We start from the raw sequence: 24,548 nt of genomic DNA, 5'->3' as shown, positions 1-24,548 counted from the left end.
TCACCTTTGGAAATAAACCAGGCTTGTTTAAAAAAAAGAAGTTTTGTCAGAATTTTGGATGGGTTGAGAAAACCGTGTAATTTATGAAATCAGGACTGCTAATTTGAGGAAGTACAAAGCACGGCGCAGCCCAGGCCTGGGTCAGCACTGGGCCTTCTGGCCCCGTGTCGGTCTCAGGGCACAGCAAGTCCACAACCTTCTGAGCCACATCTCCATTTTGAGCCCAGTGGAGTAATCAACCTGGATTTTCATGGTACTCAGCACAGAAACACTGGGCTGAAAGGGATAACAGGAGAAACCAGTTAATCTCTGTGGATCAGCAAATGGTTTCCGACAGAAGAGCTTGGTGACCATCCCTTGGGCAAAATTCATTCCCTTGGATGTGGTGAATTTCTCAGAGGACCAGCAATTGTGTGTCATGAACATTGATAGCTATTCAGTGTTTGCCTCTTGAAAAACCCACTCAGGTAGACAGCAAACCCAATGGTTAACTATTCAGCATTTACGATTGCCCACATTATCGCTTAAACTTTCCCCCTTTCTGTTTTCTACCATTTGGGATGAAGCTGAGGACCCAACCCAGTTCTTGCTGTGGACTTGCACTAGCTCTTGCCCTGACCATGCTCTCTGGGGCAGGAAACTAGAATAGAATACTTGAAATAGCGGGGCCTCCGTTAGTCGAGAATGAAGAAGCATGTAGCAACCGGATTGCAGGCATAGGGAGGAGATGGAGCTCACACTGTGGCAGAAAGATACACACTTCATCTTCATGACATCAGAGAGTCCCTGGGTCAACCACTTCCGGAGCTGTCTTAACTCTCGGCCCTCCAGTTCTGTGTTTTAATTGTTTTTGAGCCAGGTTGAGGTGACCTTTCTCTTACACAGAGTGAGAATTATTCTCTGTAATTTTCTTTTTTTAAAAATGCATTTGTTTGACTGCACCTGCTCTCAGTTGCGGCCGCGGGACCTTTTGTTGTGGCGTGAGGGCTTAGTCGCTGCTGCGGGTTGGACTCGGTTGCCCTGAAGCATGTGGGACCTTAGTTCCCGGACCAGGAACTGAACCTTTGTCCCCTGCTTTGCAAGGCAGATTCTTAACCAGGGAAGTCCCTTTGTAATTTTCTGAGTGTAGGACTTTTTCTACTTCCCTTTCGATGCCTCCTTACTTATAACCTCAATATTACAAATCTCTCAAACTAAGCATTTCTTCTTTTTTAATAGTGTTTTTAAGCCCCTGATCATGTTATAGTCACTAATATACACTGTGCATTTACTCTTTGTTGGACACTCATAAGCATTTTATTTGTACAGCATTTCATATTTATGAATTTAGAACGAGTTTGTCTTTTAAAAGTTTGGCTTTTACCTATAACATATTCTCCAAAAGGAATCAGTTCAGTTTAGTCACTCAGTTGTGTCCGACTCTTTGCAACCCCGTGGACTACAGAATGCTAGGCTTCTCTGTCCATCACCAACTCTGGGAGCTTGCTCAAATTCATGTCCATCGAGTTGGTGATTCCATCCAACCATCTCATCCTCTCTGGTTCCCTTCCCCTCCTTCCTTCCATCAGCATCAGGGTCTTTTCCAGTGAGTCAGTTCTTCGCATCAGGTGGCCAAAGTATTGGAGTGTCAGCTTCAGCATCAGTCCTTCCAATGAATATTCAGGACTTATTTCCTTTAGGACTGACTAGTTTGCTCTCCTTGCAGTCCAAGGGACTCTCAAGAGTCTTCTCCAGCACCACAATTTGAAAGCATCAATTCTTTGGTGCTCAGCCTTCTTTATGGTCCAACTCTCACATCCATACATGACTACTGAAAAAACCATAGCTTTGACTAGACAAATGGACCTTTGTTGGCAATAAATATTTCTATTATTCCCAGTGTGGATAGGCTTAAACTCTACGTATGTATTTAAAAACAGCACTTACTATAAGCTTTCATTCGATTGACTCTATAATGCTTTTAGGCCAAGGCTGTTATTTCCATATTTTAAATAGGACTAAAGTAGGGAGGGGGCTTCTCTAATGACTCAGTGGTAAAGAATCCACCTGCAAAGCAGGAGACACAGGAGACTTGGGTTCCATCCCTGGGTTGGGAAGATCCCCCGGAGTAAATGGCAACCTGTTCCAGTATTCCTGCCTGAAACATCCCATGGACAGAGGAGCCTGGCAGGCTATGGTCTATAGGGACACAAAGAGTCAGACCCAACTGAGTGACTGAGCAAAGTAGGAAGAGATGCCCAAGATCACATTGTTAATGACAGTCTGGACTCGGGTGCAATCAATTCCATCCCAAGGACTGTGCACTACACTGCCTCCCTGTGTAGATCTTCCTGGATACTACTGGGCTATCGCTGTGTGTCTCTCCAGGAGATGGCACAGGCAAGCTGAGCAGAGAGATGAGTGTTATTATGAAGACTTGGAATTGAAAACATGACTGTTAGCACCTCTAAAGGAGTATTCTGAAATATATGGCAAAGTGTTTCTGAATCACTGATTATATGTTATTTTAATCCTTTTCATCTTAATTTTTATGTTATTTGATCTGTTAAAAACATATGTTGGAAGAAATACATTAAAATCTTCTAGGGAAAAAAAAAAAAAAGGGCAAGCTGGGACTTCCCTGGCAGTTTAGTGTTAAGACTCTTCTGCTTCCAATGCAGAGGGTGAGGATTTGATTTCTGATCAGGCAACTAAGATCCCATATGCTGCTGTGCTGCAAAAAAGAAAGAAAGAAAGAAAAAACCACCCAGGACACTAGTTTGTTCTACTTTATCCTTGTAATTCCTATAGGAGTTATTTTACCTGTTGGCTAGTGATGTTATTTGGGCTGGAACCACAGTGAAGGTTAAATGTTCTTCTTGATTTAGCCTCCCGTCAACACAATATTGGAGAAGGCAATGGCACCCCACTCCTGTACTCTTGCCTGGAAAATCCCATGGGCGGAGGAGCCTGGTAGGCTGCAGTCCATGGGGTCGCAAAGAGTCAGACACAGCTGAGCGACTTCCCTTTCACTTTTCACTTTCATGCACTGGGGAAGGAAGTGGCAACCCACTCCAGTGTTCTTGCCTGGAGAATCCCAGGGACGGGGGAGCCTGGTGGGCCGCCGTCTATGGGGTCGCACAGAGTCCGACACGACTGAAGCGACTTAGCAGCAGCAGCAGCCACACAATATGGCCCTCTTTGTGCCTTTTCCTGTCTTCCCCTACCCCCCAGCCCCACCTCCTTAAATGTTACATTGTGTTGGAAAAACAAAGATATTTATAGAAGAGTCTTAATTATGCCTTTGGTAGCAAGCAGATCTCTTCTAAGATGAGCTGGCGACCAAGAACAAAGGGCACAACTTGGTTTCTTTAAAAGACTGTTTATTCCTCATTTATTCTTTATTTTTCAGCAATAAACAAACAAACAAATACACAAAATGAAAACCTGAGGCCAAGGAGCAGGCCCAGCCTGAGCTGCCTCACAGATGTCCCGGTGATGTGAGTGCTTCGGGGGCTCCCCGGGAGGGAAGGTATGGGGGCGGCCTCAGGTGAAGCCTGAGATGAAGTGGTCCACTTTTGGTGGCTGGTGGGAGATGTTCACTTTCTCAGCTGGGTGTAGTCCGGGCATGATGTCCAAGCCCTGGGCCACCAGACCGAGGGGGCAGGGGCAGGGCACGCCACTCTCGGCGTGTTTGTGCGGCTTCCCGCCGCGTCGCGCGCCGACACGTCCTCTGGCACCGTGTTTCCCCGGCGCCGTTTCTCCTCCTGGCCTCTCGCTAACGTTAGGCATTGCTTCCCCATCTCTTCCCCACACCTTCTCAGCCCTCAAGTTTTTCTAATATTTAGCAAATGCTTTTTCACATCAGTGAAGTTATCCTGTTTACGCATATATTTTGCCTTGTGGAAATGCCTGTCTACAATTTGAATCCATCATAAGCACTATTTTTTCAGACTACTGATCCAAAGGGGAAACCCAAGAAAACGTGGTGAATAGAAATGGAGGTGAAAGGAGTTGAGGATTTCCCAAAAAACCACTTTCATCCACAGTTTTCTATTAATACCGTATATTTACTTTCATTTGCATTTGTTCCTCTTCGGACTTACAGATTTTCTGATGCTTCATTTTAAGGAGCTCTTTTACAGTTGGATTTAATTTTTTTTTTTTTTGCAAGGGAATTCATGACTGTGGTTCAAAATGATTTTTCCTGGTACATCAAAATATGATCTTTTTAGTTGCTGTTTTTGTTTAAAGCCATGGTAACATAGTTGAATTACTGTTGGGAGTAGCCATTTCACAGAACGTTTAAAAATATTGAGCCAAATCTGTTTGACATAACATTTTACAATACTAGGATTAAATCCTGTTTGACAAATGTTTTAATTGATGAAAAATGAAACTTTAGGAGGAATGTGGAGGAGTTTCTCCTGGTGGCCCTGTGCCTGCTGTTGGGTGCTCTCATGGCCATAAGGAGCTCTGGTCGGCAGGAGGTTACTGGCAACCAGAGCTGCCAATTTGGCCTGTGACTTCTGCAGTTTCCTGAATCTTTCTGTGCCTCTGCCTCTCATGCCTGTTGGACAGGGCAGGACATGGCTACTCAGGGCAGCGTGACTTGAGTGAGCCCTTGCTGAGAGGGCAGAGAGCTTGAGACCCTTCCCCAGCACACAAGTCCCCTGCACAACTAATCAGTCTCCTATTCAGAATTCCTTCGGTGCTCATGCTTTAAGTCCGTAACAAGGTAGTTGTTACTGGACTCAAAGTTATTTTATTTAAAAAATTAACATACAGGAAGTGTGACTTTTGGGGAAGTGTACAATTGTGTGCATTTTAACACATGTATATATTCAACGCAGTCAGGATGCAGAACTGTTCATCACTCCAGAAACTCCTTCAGTTCAGTTCAGTTGCTCAGTCATGTCCGACTCTTTGTGACCCCATGAATCTCAGCACGCCAGGCCTCCCTGTCCATCACCAACTCCCGGAGTTCACTCAGACTCAAGTCCATTGAGTCGGTGATGCCATCCAACCATCTCATCCTCTGTTGTCCCCTTCTCCTTCTGCCCCCAATCCCTCCCAGCATCAGAGTCTTTTCCAATGAGTCAATTCTTTGCATGAGGTGGCCAAAGTACTGGAGTTTCAACTTTAGCATCATTCCTTCCAAAGAAATCCCAGGGCTGATCTCCTTCAGATCTCCATTTCTGAAGAAACTCCTTGGTGCTGGTCTTTTACAGGCGTACCATTCCTCCATCCTTGCTCCTGGCACCCACGAACTGCCCTCTGTCACTGTAATTTTGAGAATGTCATATGAATGGAATCACAGAGTATGTAACCTTTGAGACTAGTTTTGTTTACTCAACATAATACCTTTGAGATTCATCCAGGTTGTTGTGTGTATCAGTAATGTGTGTCTTTTATTGCTAAGTAGTATTCCATTCTGTGGGTGTACTAGAGTTTGGTTATCCATTCAACCATTGAAGGGCATTGGATTATTTCCAGTTGTTAGTGACTCTGAATGGAGCGGCTATAAACATTCATGTATAGGTCTAGTTATGCTTAAGAAGTTCTGTTTTAAGATCGTTCTTTTAAAGAGCTTCCTTCCTGTGTATTATTGCTTCCTGTTGAGATTTTAAAAGATAGCTGTAAATTCTTTGACATTCTTCTCACTGAGAGGTGGTGTCTATGTCCCTTTTTCTTGAATCTGAGTGGGCTGCTATGAACAGTAATACATAGGAGAAGTCAGGCTATGACTGAGGTCTAGGTCTGAGACTAGGGCTGGTCATAAAAAGCCATGCATTCTGCCTTGTTTAACAAGAACAGCCACTCTGGAATTCTCTGTCACCATTTGGGAAGTCCAGATACTCTGAGATAGCTCTGTTGGAGAGGGCAGGTGTGGGAGCTTTGGCTGACCATCCCAGCTGAGCTTTCCTCCATCTATTCCAAGTCGATAGATGTGTGGGTAAAGCCGGCTTGGTCCTGTCAAGAGTCACCTGCCACCTGAACACCATCGAGTGACTGCTGCTATGCCACTGGAGCAGCAATCCCCCAGGAACACTGCCACACTTCTGAGCCAGGAGGTCAAGGGGACGATAAAGTGGTTTTTGTTTGTACCCAGTAAGTTTAGGTTTGTTTGACCCGCAGATGTGAGTAACTGGAATGCTGTATAATGAATATTCACGCTTCACAGAAACAAGGCTCGTATCTCTTGACAAACCTAAACCTTTGGGCACAGTGCTCATTTTTATATTTTGAAACTCTGATTTCCACACCGTGCTTGGCAAAGTCCCTTATAAACGTTGTGTGATGGTGATGATGAGGAATTGAATTACATTGGCAATTATCTTGGTGGTAAGAAAAGTATCTGTGTGGGTCCTCAGTCGTGTCTGACTCTCTGTGACCCTATGGACTGTAGCCCACCAGGCTCCTCTCTGTCCGTGGGATTTCCCAGGCAAGGATACTGGAGTAGGTTGCCATTTCCTTCTCTCGGGGATCTTCCTGACCCAGGGTCTCCTGTGTCTCTTGCATTGGCAGGCAGATTCTTTACCAGTAAGCACCTGGGAAGCCCAAGACAATTATCCAGCAGCTGTCAAATGCTATTAAATGTGTTGCTCATGGACTCACCAACTGCAGAATCTGGAAAGGGAGGTAAAGGACCATCCATTTTACCTCCACATCAGGCGAGTGGGCAGTGAGTCACCAGTGGGGACGCTCCCAGTGGGAGCAAGGACTTGGAGCCCAGCGTCTGATTTCTGGCTCCAAGTGATCAATCAAGGCCTCTGTTCACAAATGTGATTAGGTCACATAGAACCACCGGGTGGCTCTGTAAGCCAACAGTGCTTGAGGAGGGGTCTGGCCAGGCAATCAAAGGACCCCAACCCAAACAGTTAATGCAGAAAACAGAAGCATCTCTATTCATTTCAGGTCTGTGGTCTCAGAAGGTGTGTAGGAGCCATTGCTTTGATTAAACACAAGTGTAGGCAAAGCAAAGAGCAGCAAGAGAATAAAGAAGTGGTCTTGGAAAATTAAAAAAAAAAAAGTCCCAAATGGGCGAAATTAAAGCAAAACTCACTAGAAGTAATGAGTGACAAACAGACTCTGAAATCTGAGGCAAAGAGTAGAACTTGAGGGATCCTTATAGATCAGAGCAAAAAAAAAAGGTGATGGAAATTGTAGGAAAGAAGATGTAAAAGAGAGAAAGTAAAAAGAGTCATGCTTTATTCATGCATTTGTTGAACAAAGATCTGTTGAGGCCCTCCTCTTGCTCTCAGATTTGGGGCAACAAACGGAATAAAAACAGGGAAAAAATTCCTGGCTTGCTTGGAGCCTGTGTTCAGTGAGGGAGAGTGGGTGGGGGAAAGAAAACAAATGTATAAACAAGTAAAAACTTATCAAATGAGAGAAAGTGATCAATGCCCTGGAAACATGGAGCAGAGAAGCGGGAAAGTAGTGGGGCAATGAGGAGGGAGGGAGCTGGCGATCTTAAATCAAGAGGTCAGGAAAGGCCGACTGCGAAGGCAGCCTGAGCAGAGGTCTGAAGGGTAAGGTATCCAGCCAGGAGCAGACGCGGGGGAGCTCGCTCCGAGCAAAGGGGGCAGCCTGTGAAGGTCCCCTGAGACTGGAGCCCGAGACCTTGTGTGGTGGAACTGGGATGAATCCCGGCAGAGGATGTAGGAGGAGTGGGGTGGGGGGGAGGTGTCAGTGATGAGAGACTTCAGGCCACGGTTAAGTATTTGGGTCATTTTTAAGGAGTTTGAGAGAGAAAGGTATTGAAGTATTCTAACAAAGGAGTGGCATGATTTCATTTAAGCTTTAGAAAGATTGTTCTGGCTGTTGTGTTGTAATGAGATTTGGGGAAGGGCGGCTAATGTGAGGGCAGAAGCAGGAGAAGAGGGAAAAGGCAGGCATAACGATTCAGGGGAGGGAGGGTGGCACTCTCTGGTGGTTTGCACGGGCCTGAGAGTGACGGAGGTGGTGAAGAGTGGCCACATTCTGGGTTTACTTTAAAGGCAGGTCCAACAGATAGAACTGGGAAGGAGGTGAAGAGGGCCTTCAAAGACGAACGAGATTTGGGCTAAGCAACTGAAAGAAGTTGCTTTTTACTGAGGAAAAGAAGATCTAGTGGACGCTGGGTTTTTTTGTGGAGGGTGTGGGGAAGATAATCAGGAGTTTGCTTTTTTAAAAATTGAATTATAACTGAGATACAATATGGTGTTAGTTTCAGGTGTGCAACAGTGTTTGATAGTTTTACACCTTATGAAATGATCGCCATGAGAAGTTTAGTTACCATCTGTCCCCATACAGAGTTTTACAGTATTATTCACTGTATTCCCTCTGCTATACATTACACCCTGAGACTTATTTACTTCACAGCTGGAAGTTTGTGCCTCTCGTTCCCCTTTACCTATTTTGCACTCTCCCCCCTTCCCCTCTTACAACCACCTGTTCGTTCTCTGTATCTGTGGGTCTATTTCTGTTTTGTCCTGTTTGTTCATTTGTTTTATTTTTAGATTCCACATACAAGTGAAATCTGTCTTTCTCTGATTTACTTCACTTAGTGTAATATCTGCCAGGTCCATTCATGTTGTCACAAATGGTAAGATCTCATTCTTTTTTACGGCTGAATAATATTCCAGGAGTTTGCTTTTGGATGTTCCAAACACTTTTTCAACATTTGAGAGAAGCTGTCTGGTACACTATTGGAAATGTAAGAACGGAGCTGAGGTGAGAAGTTCAATGGGAGAGGAGTGTACTTTATGGGTCATTAGTATATAGGTGGTATGTAACCTGGGAGAGTGGATGAGATCCTTCAGAAGCGAGTGCTGGCAGAGACAGCACACAGGCAGAGATGAAGGACTCAAGTGGACGTCTGGGCCGGAGACACACAGCTTGGCAGGCTTAGAGGGAGTTCCCAGTGGGGCAGGGAGACACTTAGGGGGCCTGAAAAAAAGTGTGCAAGGGGGTGGGGCAATCACCTGTATCAAATACTGTGAACTCTAGTAAGATGAGGCTGGAAAAGTGACCGTTACTGACCTTGTCAAGGTGGTTTTGGTCAAATTGTGGGGCAAAAGTTAACTGTGACACAATGTCAAAAGAGAGAAATTGGATTGTGCAGAGTTGGGGAGTGGGGCAGTAGCTGGAGGAAGATGGGGGTTCTGTTTTATTTTTATTGTCATAAAATACACAGAACATGAAGTTTACCATTTTGAGTGTGCAGTTCACTGATGCTGAATACATTCGCACGGTTGTGCACCTATCACCACCATCCTTCTTCAAACTCACCTTCCCAAACTGAAACTCTGTCCCCACTACACAGTAAGCCCCGATTCCAGCATCCCCACGGCCCCAGGCAACCAGCAGTCTCCTTTCTGTCTCTTTGACTCCCCTGGTACCTCAGATAAGGGGAACTGTACAGCGTTTGTCCTTCTGTAAGCAGATCATCTCACTCAGCATAATGTTCTCAAGGTTCATCCATCTTGCAGCGTATGTCAGAATTTTCTTCCTTTTTCAGGCTGAATAATATTCTATTGTATGAATAGAATTCTGTTGTAAACTATACCATATTTATTTCCCATTCGTCTGTAGATAAACACTTGGTTTGCTTGCACTTTTTGTTTATTGTGGATAATGTTGCTATGAACACGCATGTGCATATTTCCAAATATGTCTTGGAAACCTTGCTTTCAGTTCTTTTTGAAGCAGAACTACTGGATTACAAGATAATTCTATTTTTAATTTTTTGAATCACCACTGTTTTCTACAACAGCTACATCATTAAAATTCCCACCAGCAGTGCATAAAAATTCCAATTTATCTACTTCCTTCCCAATGCTTATTTTCTGTTTTTAATTTAATTTAATTTTTTGAGATAGCCATTCTAATAGGTGTGATGTGGTAGGGGGTTTCTTCTTAAGACAGATAAATTCTACCATATTTGATTTTACTGTAATAATTTAATAGAGGGGGGAATTAGAGGAGGCTGAGGAGGTTTTCGAAGAGTACATTCACCAGATGGAGAATGGTCCGTAAGAACTCAGAGGCAGGATTTGTGGCCGAATAGATGGACACATATGCAGATGGGTGGGAAACCTCATCTCATTGCTTCTATCTTCTCAAGGAAATCAGAAACAAAGTTGCTATTACAGAGTGAGCATTTGAGAAAAGTGCTGGAAGTTGGATGAGAAAGGAGAGGGAATGAGTAGCCATTCAGTTCAGTTCAGTTCAGTCACTCAGTCGGTGTCCAACTCTTTTCGACCCCATGAATCGCAGCATGCCAGGCCTCCCTGTCCATCACCACTCCTGGAGTTCACTGAGACTCACGTCCATTGAGTCAGTGATGCCATCCAGCCATCTCATCCTCTGTCGTCCCCTTCTCCTCCTGCCCCCAATCCCTCAGGAGATCCAAAGCGTGAAAGGTCCAGAGACCTCAGGAGGGTTTATTTTTAAACAGCCCTGAGGACCCACCTCAAGAAGTCTGTGGTCACTAATTTGGAATGCCACCCATCTCTCCCAGGGCCATTCAGCTGCTCAGGGACAGGCAGTGAGTATACAGAGAGTGGGATTAATGGGTGAAAGTGAAGAACTGATGGAGGGAAGGAGTGTGAGGTCCTTCAGGGCAAATTAAGGAAGTGCTTCAATAGCAAGTCCAGTTTCAAGCTGGGGTGAGGGCAAGAGAGTGTGAGTATAGGACTACTGGAGTCAGGCTGCGAAGGGTGGGCCCGCCCTTGAGTGGCCCATCTTCCTTTCAGTCTCTGCAGAGAGTGTGCATAATATGCAATTATTGACTCCTTTCTAGAAAGCCTTTTCAGAGAAGAGAGAACCAAGACCTGGATCCAAGACCTTTGCTGTCTCGTGTGGTTCCTGACACATCCACGCTGACTGGGCTCTCACCCACTTGCCCTTCTCCACTGCCACTGCCCAGTTAACTCTTTCTCATTGTTCAGGACTCTTTTCAGGGTAAACAGTTTCATCCTGTGGATTGAGGGACATTAGAAATGCGGTGTCCAGATATCTTACAACTTCTGGTCTTTTGAAGAAGAGATAAGTCAATATCCACCAGGAAGCCAAGAGCCACTGGAGAACTGGGATATGTATTTACCTGTGAAAGTCAACCAGAAGGGCTTTTTGCGCTCCTGGTTGCACACGCGGCTGGCTGGGCGGCGCTGTGGGAAGGAGCTGCGCTCTCAGCTCTGTCCGGCAGGGGACGCTGTGGGAGAGCAGTGTGATAAGGCCCCCGTTGCCTTGACCTTGCCCGGGTCTGCGCACGCTTCATCCACCTGCCTTGCTTCTCAGTTCAACTTGACACCGCAGGCTCTTTCCAAGAGCAGCAGTTGGGCCCCTCGTGCTCATTTCTGCCAGGAGCTAGTGACAGAATTTGGTGAATGTGTATGGTTGATGGAGGGCAGGATTGCTGCGCAGGGATCGCAAGCAAGGCCGTGCCTGACGCCCAGGTGGGAAACTAGCAGAGGCGGACTGGCTTGCTCCCGCTGCACAGCGCGGGGTGGCTGCCAGGTGCTAGGTGGGGATGGCCCCAGAGGAGCTGAGGTTCCCGGTTCTCTACTGAGTCCTGAGCAGGAGACGCCTCCGCAGCAGGCCGTGCTGCTGTGACCCGTCTGTCTGCTGGGGTCTGTCATCACGTCCCAGGTAGGAAGTGCAGACAGACTAACATCTTAACACCCTGCGCTCTCCACTAACCCGCAGTCCTTCAGGCAAAAGCATGGGCGGTGGTCTTGGAGTAGGGAAAGGAATCATTTGTATGATTAAAAATTTTTTTATTTTTTTTCCAAATTGTGGTAAAATGTACATGACACAAAATGTACCTTTTAAAAAACTGTTTTAAATTTCAAAATGTACCATTATAAACCACAGTTCCACAGTAGTAAATGCATTTTCATGGTTGTGCAATCATCCCCATCATCCATCTTCACAACTCTTTTCATCCTTCAAAACTGAAACTCAATGCCCATTAAGCAATAACTTCCCATTGGCTCCTCATCCCCACCCCTCAGCCCCTGGCAACCACCATTCTACTTCCCATCTCTATGAATTTGACTGCTCTAGTGCTGTAGACTGAATGCTTGTGTCCTGACAAAAACTCATAATTGAAACCTAATTCCTAATGTGGTGGTATCTGGAGGTGGAACTTTTGGGAGGTGATTAGGTCATGAGGGTGCAGCTCTCATGACTGAGATTTCTAAAAAAGAAACTAGAGAGCTCCCTTGCCCCTTCTGCTATGTGGGAACACAGTGGGAAGAAGGAATTCTGTGAACTAGGAATTGGCCTGACCCCAAATGAGCCAGCATCTTGGACTTCCAGCCTCTAGAACTGTGAGAAATAAGTTTCTGTTCTTTATAAGTCACCTAGTCTGTGGTATTTTTGTTATAGCAGCCTAAATGGAGTGAGACATTTAGGTACCTCACATCAGTGGAATCATACCATATTTGTCCTTTCTGTCTGGCTTATTTCCCTTAACATAGTGTCTTCAAGATTCACCCATGTTATATGTTAGAAATTCCTTCCTTTTTAAGGCTGAATAACACTCCATCATACGTATATGCCACATTTCATTTTTCCATTCATTTGTTATTCATTCATCTGTTGATGGACATTTGGATTATTTCTATCTTTTGGGTATTTTGAATAGAGCTGCTATGCACATGTATGTAAAAATACCTGTTCAAGTCCCTCTTTCAGTTCTTCTGGGTGTATATGCACAAGTGGAATTGCTGGATCCAAGGGTGATTTTACGTTTAATATTTTGAGGAACCAGCATATATTTTCCACAGTGGAAGTTGCATGAGTTTCTGAAAGTGGCATATATTCAACACATTTTGAAGGTAAGATTTTGGACCAGATGATTACTAAAAGTGGGTGAAGAGATGTAGATCCTGAGAAGATGGTCAGACAGTGGCATTCTCCTCTGTCCTTCCTTTTGTCTGCTCCAGGCCCATGCTCCTGGGGCCAGCTTGGCACCCATCTGGGAGCCAGGAAGGGGCCCAGACCCAGTCCTGGGAGCCCGGCATACCCTTCCTGATAGTGTCCACTTACTTTTTCCCACACTGGGCTCCCTCATTCTCTAAATAGCTCTCACACGAAGTGGAATGTTTTTTGTTTGCACTGGGGTGGGGAGGAATTCTTAGGAGGACACTGAAAAAATAACTTTAGACTAACAGCTCAATAAGAAGGAAGGGGTCATGTTCAGCTAGAATTTTGGGGGCATGAGCTCCCAAAGGTCCTGGACCCTGTTTTCCAGGTGAAGGAACAAATATTGCTGCAAGGAGAATGTGGAAGAAGAGATTTCTTCTTCCTGAAGATTGTGTCTACCAATTCTGGAGGAGAATGCCATCAGAATTCTTGTGTTCCCTGGAGCCTGGGGTCCCCTGAGACCACTGCCTGTGCACGCGGGTATGTCTCGTGTCCTCCCCGCATCTTAGACGACCCGACAGCTTTGTTTTCTTCAGTCTACTGAGGCTAACTGGGAAGTTTGTCTATTTAGTATTTGTCTGCTGTGTTGAAACAGAGGTGGGGGTACAAGATTAAGAAACCTTTAAACAAAACTTTAAGGAGAGTTATCTCACCATAACTCGAAACTGAACACTTGGACGCCTGGTAATATAAGTCTTGCCAATTCCCATTACAACACAGATTGCAACATGCCTCTCTTCTCGTAAATGTGTTTTTGAGGTCACTCCAGCTCTACCAGATCCCCCTCTCCCTTGACCTTTTTCCAATAGACAACTATGAATTTGCTTTCCTCTTCTTGCTCACCTGAAGCCAAGGGCTGATCAGGGATACAGGAGAGCTGTACTATTTGTTCAATGACTGGTGTGTGGTCTTTTTGCTCCACTGCACACAGGGTTCTGTCTGGCAACCTTTTCTGTCTTTCAGAATGACTGTTCTACCCATTCTCAGTCTCCTCCATCTCCTCTTTCCACATCTCTCACCTTATGTTAGTGAGGGTTCCTTCAGCTTCTCACCCCCAAACCCACAAACAACCTTCCCCATGGTTCTTGGGTCTTGGAAGCAAAGGCATCGTCCTCTCCTCCAGGGATAACTCCTCCATCCTGAATCTTGAGGCCTCACCACTTTCCTTTAGATACTTCGTTTCTTTTGTATTCATCCCCTTGCTTTCCTGAGTCCTCAGCTTTTCCTTCTTGCATCCTTCCCCACAGATTATGAACATGCACAAGCTCAAAATACCCATAGCAGCCCAAAGGGGAGAAAACACAAACGCTCTTGCTCCGAAGCCTGTGTGAAATTGGTCTTATCTTCTCAGTCGAGCTCCTGGCAAGAAAACCCTGCATATGTCACTCCCTCCCCATCTCTCCTGTCGTGACTCAGTCTTGCTCTGACTTCCCAAGCTCCACAGGAACCAGGACAGCAGCCAGGCCCCAGTTATCACAGTGAGTGGGAGATTTTCAATCCATTCTTTGCCTCTTCTCTTTCCAGAATCTGAAGGTGTGATGCTCCCACTGTTTAACAATCCTGGTGCTGCCAGGCAAAGCAGAAAGGGCATGTGCTTTGCGATAAATTGGAATCACAGCTCGTCCATGTAATAGCTGTGTGACTGTGGACCATAGTGTGGCTATAGTCACTTGGGGCTGAGACTCAGTCTTCCCATCTGCAGAATGGGGAAGGCAGCATCAGCACCAGGGTGGATGATGAGGAAGACCTAAAGCTCCCTACTACTGATGCCTGTGCGTGAACGCTCGGTCGCTCCATTGTGTCTGACTCTTTGAGCCTCCACGGACTCTAGTCCACGAGGCTTCTCTGTCCATGGGATTTCTCAGGCAAGTCTCACCCAGAGGCATAACTTTTGGTTCTGGGTCCTCAACCCTCATGCTGGGGCCATGCTTCATGCCTCAGCTGCTTAACCCTTGTTATGGAAGTTCTTTGGAATCCACTCTCCTTTGGTAGGTCCTGTAGTTTTCCCCTTTCTCTATTAATATTGCTTCTTCCTTAGTTTAATTCTTCCAGATCTTGGCCTTTGCATGAGGCATTTCCTCCCTCTGAACCGCCTTTCTCCTTTCACCCATCCAGCAAACCCCCACCTACCTCCCAACCCCTGCTCACGTCCCTTCCTGGACTTGCTGGTCACCCCCATGCTTGCTGCCTCCCTTGTCACCTACACATCACACGTCTTTCATGAGTCAGGACCTGAGTAATGGGAGCCAGACCTGGCAGCTCTCCAGTGGCCGTGGTTCCTAGCACATGTGTGGCATTCATAGGGGTTCATGACATGGATTCATCTCTAGGAAAATATGCCTCTGAGAGTAGTGCATTTACCTCGAGCAACATTCAGTAAAATAAGCATTATCGATAAGATAAAGGCATTCTTTATGGATTTTAACCTGTGATGTTAACCTCTATGATAACCTTATTGGTTGAGGATGAAATGGAAGCACTGTTTTTGATGAGCTTCTGGAATCACCAGAAGGCTGAATAAATGATGCTCACGTCCTGAAGTCCAAGTCTTCCTGCTGGGGGAGAATTCTGTGCACCAAAGGCCCCATGTGGTGGTGTGAATGGTGCACAGTGAATGGCGAAGCTGGGATCTGGGCACTATTCTGTGCTGGGGAAGCAGGTCCTTTCTCACTCACTTTGTATTTAATGCTTTTTCTTTTCTGGGTTTAGTGGTTCTTTGCTGCTGCTAAGTCGCTTCAGTCGTGTCCGACTCTGTGCGACCCCATAAACGGCAGCCCACCAGGCTTCCCCATCCCTGGGATTCTCCAGGCAAGAACACTGGAGTGGGTTGCCATTTCCGTCTCTTCTTTAGCTGAGAATATAAAGGCAATAGGGAGAATTGCAGGTCCTCATTTTCTCTGCTGGTAGAACTTTCCCACCAGGATAAGGGAACTGCTCTTTTTCTCTTTAGAATGATTTCTTGGGGCTACCTAGGCTCTTTCTCTGTTTTTCATTTCTGTAAGTGGCATTGTCTTGGGAGAGCATTGACCTCTCCTCGCACTCACTCAGTGAGTCCAGGAGAAACCTCCATCCTGTCCATTGGCCTCACCTTTGCAGGCCAGTGGCTTTAACCGTAACTCGGATGTGCCCCGTCTCACTCAGTTCAGTCTGCTTTGCACATTGCCACAAGAACGTCATTTGGAAGTCTTTACTGACTTTCTTTTGCATATGAAGTAGCATTCATACTTCCAGGTGTGGAGTTGCAGGACCCACCACCATCTGGTTACAAACCACTTCAGTCCCTGTCCCCGAGGAGGCTCTTGCTTTCCCACCCCACTGTATAGGGGCCTCTCATCTTCAAGTCCTACCTCAGAACTCAGTTCCTCTATGAAACAGCTCTGCCCTCCTCAGAAAGGCCTGTTTTAGAATTATTTATGGGTGTGCTTTAGCTATTCCAGCAGTGGGAAGCCTCAACAGCAGCTGCTGCATCTTATTAATTTTTAATGTCCCCATGGCAGCTAGTACAGGCTGAGTGTGTGTGTGCATATGTGTGTGTGCGTGTATATGTGTGTGTAGGCATTGATTCTCTAGGCTCAGTCTTTAAACCGTTGAAGAAAATCAATTCTAACTCACTGTGTTATTCCAGATAAATTGGAAGGCTCTCAACACATTTTTCTACGATGCAGCAATTATTTCCAAAAGAAAAATAGTATCATTCACACTTGCTCTTTCCATTTATAATAGGAGGAGGGTTTCCTATGAAGTTTAAAGGTAACTGATTTCAGGAAAGGAACCTATTGTATTGGTAAAATTACATTAAGCTGAGAAAATTTTGTTTCAATTTATTTTGAATTAAACATCTAGAAATAAAGAAGCATAAAAGTTGCATGTTTGTTCTACACTGCAGGGTGGACATATCCTATGATGTCATCGATCTATTATGGTTTAGTTAAAAATGACACACATCTTTTAGAATGTGTATCTTAGTATGGGTTGTATTCTGAAATAGAAAGAGGGAACTGTCCGCACACAAAGGAATCCCCCAACAGGCCAAGCCGGAGGCTCTGCCTTGCCTGCCTGTGGAGCGCCCGTGCTCCCGCACATGGGCACCCCACCCACCTCTGCGGGCCCCATGGCCGTAGTGTGACCTGGCTGCTGGTGGCCGGGAGGCCCTCACTGCTGTGCCTGTCCAGCCTCGGAGGGGACTGGCTGTTACTCTTTCGGAAAAGCGAGTTGCATTCTATCTCAGACCTCCCAGGGGCCGGCCCCACCCTGAGCCTCTGCTCTTGTGCCTTCCTCACGTTGGTTTCTCCTGTCAAAAGAATTTCTCTAATGCCTGAAAATCTCGATTTCACCTCCAGTGCACCTAGCTGCTGCTCTCTGAGAGATTTTAATGTCCATGTGAAATGCGAGGATAAGATTTGAGTTTAACGGAGTTGGTTTTCTTGACGTGACTTTATCTGTGATATCAGCACTTGGCTCAAGCTATCTGCCCTCAGCAGAGCTGCGGCCCTGCTCCCTCCAATGTGGCCACCTTTCTGCTCCTTCTCCATGCTGCCTTCTCCTCCCTGAAGTGGGGAAGGGAGAGCTGGCCGCAGAAGACCAGGCTCCTGTCATCCATGTTAGCAAATCTAGACGAAAGAGAGAAACTGTCCCCTGTAGGGCGGGACTCTGGCTGACTGGGCTGGGGCCTGAGCCCACCAGGGCACTGACCTGGCAGAAACTGGTCGTGTGCCCTCAATGGTCCACCCTCAAGGAATACAGGTATCCTTACCAGGAAGAGAGTAGGGCTGTGGGGCAGAGAAGGACAAATGTATGCCATGCCAGCTACGTCCTACAAAGTCTATTTCTCAGAGTCATGGTATTCAACTTTTTCTTTTATTTGTTAATGAATGCTTTCTGTAATCTCTTTTAACAAATTATTCATATTTAATTGGAGGGTGATTTACAATATTGTGTTGGTTCTGCCGTACATCAACATGAGTCAGCCACAGATACCCATATGCCCCTCCCTCTTGAACCTGTCTCCCACCTCCCACCCTGCCCCCTCTAACTTGTCACAGAGCATCGGATTTGAGGTCTGCATCACACAGCAAATTCCACCGACTATTTTACGTATGGTAATGTGTATCTATCAGTGCTGCTCTCTCAATTTGTCCCACCGCCTCCTTCCTCCAGTGTGTCTGTTATTCATGTCTGGTCTCCTTTGCTGCCCTGCAGATGCGTTCATCAGTACCATCTTTCTAGATTCCATATATATGTGTTGATATAGAATATTTGTTTTTCTTTTTCTGACTCACTTCACTCTGTATAATAGGTTCTAGGTTCATCCACCTCATTAGGACTGACTCAAATGCATTCCTTTTTATAGCTGAGTAATATTCCATCGTATATATGTACCACCGCTTCTTTATCCATCCATCTGTTGATGGACATCTAGGTTGCTTCCATGTCCTAGTTATTGTAGAACATCGAGGTACATGTGTCTTTTTCAATTCTGGTTTCTGCAGGGTATATGCCCGGTAGTGGGATTATTGGGTCATATGGTAGTTTTATTCTGGTTTTTAAAGGAATCTCCATATTGTTCTCCATAGTGGCTGTATCTCTTCAGTTTTTTCAAAGGACGTTTTGTGAAATTATCAACTTTAAAACGGGGGCACTAGAGGCTACAAAACGTCTCATTTCTCCACCTGAACGGGGTTGGGCCACCACAGGCTTGCTCCGGGCGTCTGCATGATGAGTGCTTTTCAGGGAAGCTCCTCTGAAAGGGCGCACCTTTTCAGGGGCACCTCTGTGTGCCCCTCCACAGGGACCCGAGGTGCTGTCGCACACAGGTTGAACCCAAGCATCCTCCAGAGCAGAGTTGGAAAGGACGGGGGACACCACAGGGCTTGGTTTTCTGCGGTGCTCAACCAGTGAGGTACTTTTGTTTCATCATTTCGGGCCAGATGAGTCCATAAAAGCCTCGTTCCGCCCTGCCCCACCCCATGAGGTCCCGTGGGGGATCTGGCCTCCCCCGCCCACTGCTATGCAGAGGCCTGCAGGCTCTCACACCCCAGACCGACGGTCGAAGTCGGTCAAAAAGCGCCCGAGTGTTTACTTCCGAGTGTGTACGCGTCCTGCTTTTGTGTTGTGTCCATGTGTGAAAACTGTGTGCCTTGCATGTCTTTACACGTCAGGATGTGCTCTGTGTGTGTCTTCGTGGGTCTGCATTTGTGTATGTGCGTCTCTGGTGCTTGTGTGTATTTGAGGGAGGATATGTGAGCTGAGTTGATGCTTATGTTTAGACTGTGTTTGTGGGTGTATCTGAAGAGTTGGAGGAACAACATTCCTTGAGTCACATTTACTAATTTCTTCCTTGACGTGCTTAATTTATGAAGTCGCCAGCTGCCGTCCTTCCCTCTCCCCCCGCCAAGCAGGAGGCAGTTTGTTCCAGCTGTCATGCTGGAATGCATTCTGCTCTTCTTGAGCATGCTTTATTATTATTATTTTTAAAGCTCTTGGAAGGCCTTGTGAGAGAGGTGCTGGGAGTTCATCGCAGATTATTTTTAATAACAGAATCCTAGAGGGAAATGGAAAGCTGTGTTTTATTGGCAAGCTGTCTTCTCCATCTCTAAAGTAAATAAGACTCCATTTTCTACATTATTTAATGTGTCATCCTTCCCTCCCCCTTTTAATCATCCTCCAAATGGACTCATGAGGTCCAAACCGACAGGCACAGAGCCCTCCCCGTGAGCACGCCTGTATGGGGCCCTGCTCGGGAGGGGGTGCATCCAGTGGGCACAGGTCCAGTCTGCTGGAGTCGGGCCCTCCCTGGGTCACAGGTGGCCTCCTCCTGCTTAGGGTGGCCAGCCCTGGACCCTGGTGATGTGTAAAGCTTGGGAGGAATCAGAATATGATGGGTGCAGGCACCCTGTGATCTAGAGAAGCTTCTGCTAGGCTCTGGTGGCAGCACCAGCTGCTAGTCATTTCAGCTCAACTCGGTTTGATCCAAATAAGCACAGAGAACACCTGCTCACTACCTGGCATTCTGCTAAGTGTGCACGTGTGTGTAAATGAAGGAAAGTGGACACCTCTACTGCTCCTTGAAAATGTCGATATGTTGATGCAATTGACCCAAAGCCCAACTCTCTAGGCTGCAGTATGGACCTGGCCACATCTGTGAGTCCCACTGCCCTCCGGAGCCACGGCTCTGTGTTTAGTGAGAGCTTTTCTGCTCTGCCATGGACGTGGACAGGGAAATCCTCTTCACTGGTGTCTGCAGGTCCACAGACAGCAAGCACGCTTTGATTTCTGCTGCCTGCAGCGAGGTTGTGGCGCCACCGGCCCGGAGGCCTGCATCCCAGCCTGGCGGCCTGCATCCCAGCCTGGCGGCCTGCATCCCACAGCTGCTCCCACTTCTGCTCTCCTTCTCATATCCCTGCACAGCTGGCCTTCTTATCCACACAGGACGGTCACCCCAACTTCAGACTCCCCAAGACACTCAGCTTTTTACCCTTCATGAGCTTAGTAAGAAGTTTTTTTTGTTTTTTGTTTTTTTTTCTGAATAGAGAGGAATTTTGAGTAGTGCCTTGATCTGCCTGAATACATATGTAAAGCTGACAGTCAGGTAGGAGTCTGTTTTCAAACTGTTTATGTGGAAGGTGTTAGTCTGAAGGGGAATAGCTTGTGTTGATCCTTTCAGGAAACTCTTCCCTCAAAGTTTCCAGGATTCTAGGAACCACTGGTGAGGAGTTAATACACCTGTTTCTCCAAAGCCTCTCTTTGCATCCTTCCCCTTCCTCTTACCTCCTCTTCTTTCTTTCTTCTCTTTTCTCTCCTATCATAAAATTGTTACGGCACTTTCCTTGTGCCAGGACAAATTCCTGAGGCCAGATCACACATTTGGAGCACTTACAAATCACCCAGGCTCAGTAACCCTTAAAATTGCTGAGTGTCTGGGCTCCAGGATCAGTGCGGGGTGCTGAGGGACCCTTGAAAATAATATGGATTTGATCTTCTGTCTTGGAGCTTCTGCAACATCTGACAAGGTAGGAAGTCACATTTATCCAATGTAGATGTGCATTCTTGGCATGCGGCGGGCAGCTTGAAGGAGGGGAGGGAGAAACACAGAAAGTGTGTGTTTGCAGGTGATTCCACGTACCTCCCCACCCGCCCGCATCTCCACCTTTCATCTGACGTCTTGAGCTGGGGACGTAGGGCACTCCGCGAAGTCTCTTTCGCTGCTTTCTCGTCCCTCTAAGGTGTGTGTAGAATATGCTACAGAATAACTCGTTGCAGTTGGAAACAATTCTTTAGGAAAGAATAATTTCTATAGGAAAGAATTATTCTTTCGTGAAAACACATGCAGAATCCCTCTGTCCCGGCTGCTATAGAAGGTGGGACGAGGGCAGTGTTTGAGCTCTGACAGACGCTGTCACCCGCGCGCCGGGAGCTGGAGGGCTGGCTGCACTCGTGGCAGGCTTGTTCCCAGTTTTCTGGAGTAGAAGGCCTTACCCTTCAGGGCAGGAAAGGGAGGGCGGTGTGGGGGTGACCGCGCATGCGTGCTGAGACAGCCAGGCCGGCCCAGTTTGTGGCGTGGTAGGTGGTCCCAGAGCATCCCTCGCTTTGCTGCGCTTCGTCCGTTCTCCTAGCTTCTTTTCCCTAATGACCTGGGCGAGGGAATGGAGAGACTTCTAGACCTTCTCTGGCCTGATACCCTCAGCCCTTCTGAACTGAAGAACTGGGCCTGAAACAACAGGCGTCCCGGGGGCAAGGCTTTTGGTCCTGCTAAGAGTGAGAGCCTCGGGAGCTCGTGGGGCCAGAGCCTCATGCGTGGAGAGGTTGTGGAGGATTCTTGGGGCTTGGCTAGGGTGTTTGAGTCTTGCATCCTGCGGTCCTAAGGTCTACCCAGCTTACTGGTGGCACATCTGAGCTCAGCTTTTATCTACCTTCTCCCTGAAGGAAGGTGCGAGAGCTCAGAGTCCCAGATGGCCCAGGATCAGTGCTTCATGGAGCCCTGGACCAATGACTCCCACAGCTGACTCAGCCACGGCAACGTGCCTCGCGTGCTGGGCTCATCTCCTGCCCTCCATGCAGGCCATGCCTGTGCTTTCACATGGCTTTTGACTGCTCCTTCTCTCCTGGGATTTTTTACATCCCAAGGCCTGACCTAGATCTCAGCCTGGTTCCAGAGTAGCTTCTGGTCCCGAACATTTCAGTCCAAGCTTTTCTTTTGTTTGTATTTTCCTTCCTGAGAACCTACCGGGAGCCAACTTCTAGGCTCTGTGTTTTGAGAGCATCAAGGAGAATGAGACTAGCTGTGACCTGAGGCTGTTTCAACCCTGAGTAATCTCTCTTCCACCTTGTCCTTAAAATATACATGAAAGTACAAAAAAATGACCAAAAACAACACAAAAAACCTCACAGGAACACCGTCAACAATCACTAGCCTTGGGAGGGATTTCCATTATCTTCAGCAACAATGAGACAGCTTCAGAAGCACAATTGATGACATTTTCATTGTTAGTGGCTCAGTTGGCTAGAGGTGAGTGAGAAGAGGCCTTGGCGATCCCCTCCCCACCAAGATCTGAAGAAGCCCTTGAACCCAGCAGGGTACTGAACAGTTCCCTGCCCCATCTGCCCTCCCTGCCCATTGCCATCTGGGGGAGTTTACGGGGGAAGGCATGTTGCAACAGTCCTGAAAGTTGTGGTTTTCACAGGTTCAGTGCTGCTGGCAGGCTGAGGAAGAAAGAGAGCCGTTTCATCTTCTGTGCCTTATACAGGGTTGAAGAAAATTAAGCCCCTCCCCATGTTTACTGGGGCATTATGCGGGACAGCCTGACCATTCTCAGCCCACCACGTGAGTACCTGACCCCAAGCACTGCCATGGGATATGAGCCAATTTTGCCTTCCAAGTTTAGCTCTCCAGGGGGCATTCTCCAGGGAACTGGGGGATCAGAGGATAGGCAAAAATGGTAAAATTTTGCTACATCTCTTCTGTCAACAAGATCTTGTGCAAGATGAATATACAACAAAAACAAAACAAAACAAAACAAAAACAACCCAACCAAACCAAAAACCAAACCACTAGGGAACCAAGAAAAAAGTTCTAAACTAAATATACTGACTCCATTTGAAAACACAACTTTTGAAAAAATATTTTTTAGGAGGAAATAAAAAGTGATTTAAAGATCTATATTTCATGTTCTCAGTGAGTTATTAGGATGTATGAAATTGTTAGAAGAGGTCAGGCTGATGATAAACAGAGCAGGCTGAGACGCGAGCTCAGATAAAAAGGACAACAGTGATGTTAGGAAAGGCTTCCAGGAAGCACACAGCAGGAGAGCCTGAGTCTCTGTCAGTGGCAACAAAGGGAAGAACTGAACTGTCAGAAAAAATGCTATACTGTTAAGGGCAAACTTAAGTTCCTTTTCTAGAATTCATTGAAAAAGGACAAAGGGATGGAAATAAGAAGAAATACAAGAGTTACAGAGTCCGATAAAAGTACATCAACCTTTGAATAAGATGGCTTATTGTGAGGAAGAAATATAAGCAGTCAGAAGAAGCAATGATCAAAGGTATAACGTTTGAAAAATTTTCTGATCTGGGAAAGATGTACTTCATAGATAATAATCAATAATGATATCTAAAGGCATTTCTGCTATTCAGAAAGGAACAAAACACCAGTCAGGATAATATTAGATTATTCATTAACAGCAGGAAATAGAAAACAATGGAATGTCTTCTGAGTTTTCAGAGAAATCATGTTTTGTTACCACCAATTTGAACTTTATATGTTAAGGAAATAAAAACATTTTTATATGTAGGGGCTCTGAAAATACACTGAAGCTTATACAGTACTGTTATAACTAAGAAGAATCAAATGGGAGAACCTGGGGTGGGGAGGTCAGCTGACATGTGTCTGCATGTCAGTCTGGATGAAAAAGCCAGAGACCAAAATGGAGGCTGAAGACACGTGATAAACATAAGCTGTCGCGTGGTCGCAGTGGCCTGACGCTGGAATTCCTGATGTTCTCAGTTGCACAGTCGTGTCCAACTCTCTGTGGCCCCATGGCCTCCAGGCTCCTCCAGGCTCCTCTGTCCATGGAATTTTCCAGGCAAGAATACTAGACTCGCTTGCCATTCCTACTCCAGGGGATCTTCCTGACCCAGGGATTGAAGCTGTGTCTCCTGCACTGGCAGATGGATTGTTTACCACTCAGCCACCTGGTAGGCCTGATACGTGCATGCAAACTGCGTGATGTTTCCATCACTGAGTGATGGGTGCAAGCAAATTGAGCAGGACATCTGAGCTGGCATGATTTAGAAGCCAGGGGTGAAGACAGAATTTCTGTTTTTATGAGGTACATACTCTTTTTTTAAAAAATTAATTAATGTTTTAAAATTGGAGGATAATTGCTTTACAATATTGTGTTGATTTCTGCCACACATCAACATGAATCAGCCATAGGGACACAGATGTCTCCTCCCTCTTGACTTTCTCCCCTACCCGTACCTCAGCCCATCCCTGTATGTCGTCCAGAGCATATGAGACACATATTCTAAAGAACACACTAGAAATTGATAAGCTGATTTTTCAGATTGTGATGAAGTCACAAAGAAAATAACACAAGGTCACTGATGAGGAGGAATGGAGTGAATTGGAAGGCTACTTGGTTGGATGTGCCAGT

Source organism: Bos indicus, chromosome 28, assembly GCF_029378745.1.
Source record: "Bos indicus isolate NIAB-ARS_2022 breed Sahiwal x Tharparkar chromosome 28, NIAB-ARS_B.indTharparkar_mat_pri_1.0, whole genome shotgun sequence".
Classification (NCBI taxonomy): Eukaryota; Metazoa; Chordata; class Mammalia; order Artiodactyla; family Bovidae; genus Bos; species Bos indicus.
The sequence above is the reverse complement of the archived record's forward strand: the minus strand, read 5'-3'. Positions refer to the sequence as shown.